At 36.7% G+C, this 2,341-nt stretch overlaps 1 pseudogene; it reads right to left on the reverse strand.

Moving 5' to 3' along the window:
* Positions 1-1,353: 1,353 nt before the first annotated feature.
* LOC149182417 (CBS domain-containing protein CBSX3, mitochondrial pseudogene) lies at positions 1,354-2,125 on the reverse strand (annotated as a pseudogene).
* Between the last annotated feature and the right edge of the window lie 216 nt (positions 2,126-2,341).

The raw sequence follows: 2,341 nt of genomic DNA on the forward strand, positions 1-2,341 counted from the left end.
AGACGAGCAGTGAGGACACGTGATCTTCATGTTTCATGTTGTTTATTGTATACCTCATTAATGACTATAAGCTTCGTTGTGTTACTTGCTTAATTAAGTATACTCTCAATACCACGTAATTAATATGATTATTATATTGACTTTTATGGGTAATACATGCGAGGCTCGTAATATGTAAGCTAATCGAGTATGACGATCTTCCCATCATGGTGCAACAAAATAGCGATGGAGACAATTGGTTGAATCCTGTGAAACTATCTGATCAAAACTCATTGAGAGCTTCTTTTCAGGAAGAACGAGGGTCTTCGTTGATGCCCACTAGTTGATTCCAAGGAGTCTTTGGCACTTGATTATGCTTCCTTGGAAAAGGATAATGAATTGGATGAGCAGGCTTGTCTCGGATGGGCATAGTTCGAATAGCTCATCATAAAGGATTTTTTTCATGGCAAGGTGGTAGTTCTCCAGGAGAAAAGATTGGATTCATTTCAACGCATGAAGGAAGTCACTCGATCCAACAAACTAACCAACCAACCTGCTTACTGCCCTGCTTGCTATCTTTACTGTTAAGGCTACATAAGAGGCGATCTTTGGGTGTAGTGGTGGACTCATCTATTCCACCGTTATATCACCTCATCTCCCAGATCAATCCAAGCTCGAATATATATTACTAATAATTCCATCTAAAAAGAAATTGATCGAATTCAACCATTAAAAAAATACATATATAATACCTACTTTCTATTTCTAAGCTCTTTTAGATACATAGCTCAAGATAGTTGAGAAATCATTGATATCTATATAGGTCGGCCTACATAGAGTAAGTCAAATTGATGAGATCTTCTTTGCTTGCTCTAGTAGAGCAGTGGTATAAGTATTTCTACCATTGCTTGCTCAAATAACCAGTCAGTCCTAAATCGAGTAGCTAGTTAGAAGGTGATCGTAGGAGGTAGCTTCCATCCTGTAAAAACAGGTTCAAGATATTACAGTAGATAGATATCCAAAACTCACTCTTAGTTACACAACCGGTCACCAAATTTGCTTATATTTAAATTGTTTAGCTTAAATATGATTTATACTTGCAAATACTTTAACTCGTCCCTGATCTTTACCAAATTTCTAGCTAAATGCTAATCTTTATAACTTGAAAAAACTTAAGCGGTCACCAAATTTGTTTATATTTAAATTATTTAGCTTAAATATGATTTTTTTCAACATCAAAAACACTTATATTACTACCACTTTCCATCAATATACAAACATTTATAAAATATATACTTCTGCAAGTTCTAAAAAACTAGTTCAAGAGTTCTCACTTTATTAGACTGTCTGCATTCGATGTGAAAAGATGTGATTAATAATTAGTTAAACACGCCAAACATCCGGAACTCACCAACTATACAACAAAAGCACCCTTTTTTCACACTGCAAGGCTAAGCAGAAGACTCTGCCTAGTCACAGGTTGCAGCTGTCCTTCAAAGTTTTCATCATCATGTAATATCCACCTTGGTTGAATGCATTCAAGTGCTTCAGTTCCTCTCGATGCTCATCTACCACTGCTCGAACGACATCTCCTATTGATACCATTCCTAGCATGTTTTTCCCCTCGACAACAGGGATATGCCTGATACGATTGTCTGTCATAAGTTGCATTGCCTTCAATACCTTTGTATCAGAAGTTACTGTTATAAGCTTACTTTCCTCAGTCATGATATCCCCAACTTTGGTTGTTTTCGAAGATCTTCCCTGTACAATTATCTTTCTTAGATAATCTCTTTCTGTGATAATCCCTGCAATTGATTTCTCCTCTGCTGGCTTTACAACCAACAGTGCTCCTACATTGTGCTGAGTCATAGACTTCACTGCATCATACACTTGTGTCCTCTGTAGTGCACCACAACCAAGATCCATCAACACTTTTGCCCTTTCCTTTCAAAATGTCTGCAATTGTTGTGCTCTCAAAACCATGTTCTTCCAAACGAGCACGAGAAACAGACTCATAACGAGCTATAATATTAGATTTGAAAGATGGTTCAGCAACACGAACATGTTGCAGAATTGATTTCTTAAAGCTACCTCCATGAAATTGAATTGCTCGAAGTGCACCTTGCATTTTAACTTAAAATAACGATCGCCAAATCTATGTTCTTCCAGACGGGTGAGAGACTCGTCCTCTGGTGAGATAGCTTAAATATGATTTATACGTGCAAATACTTTAACTTGGCCCTGATCTTTATCAGATTTCTCTTGCTAAATGCGAATCTTTATAACTTGAAATAACTTGAAAAAATAGCGCAACATGAAGCTAACTAAGTTCTAGATGGTCAAACTATGGATTCAGAAA

The sequence above is a fragment of the Pinus tabuliformis genome, chromosome 3_2 (genome assembly GCF_031772625.1).
Source record: "Pinus tabuliformis cultivar Carrire ecotype Pingquan chromosome 3_2, CPIR1, whole genome shotgun sequence".
In the NCBI taxonomy this organism is placed as follows: Eukaryota; Viridiplantae; Streptophyta; class Pinopsida; order Pinales; family Pinaceae; genus Pinus; species Pinus tabuliformis.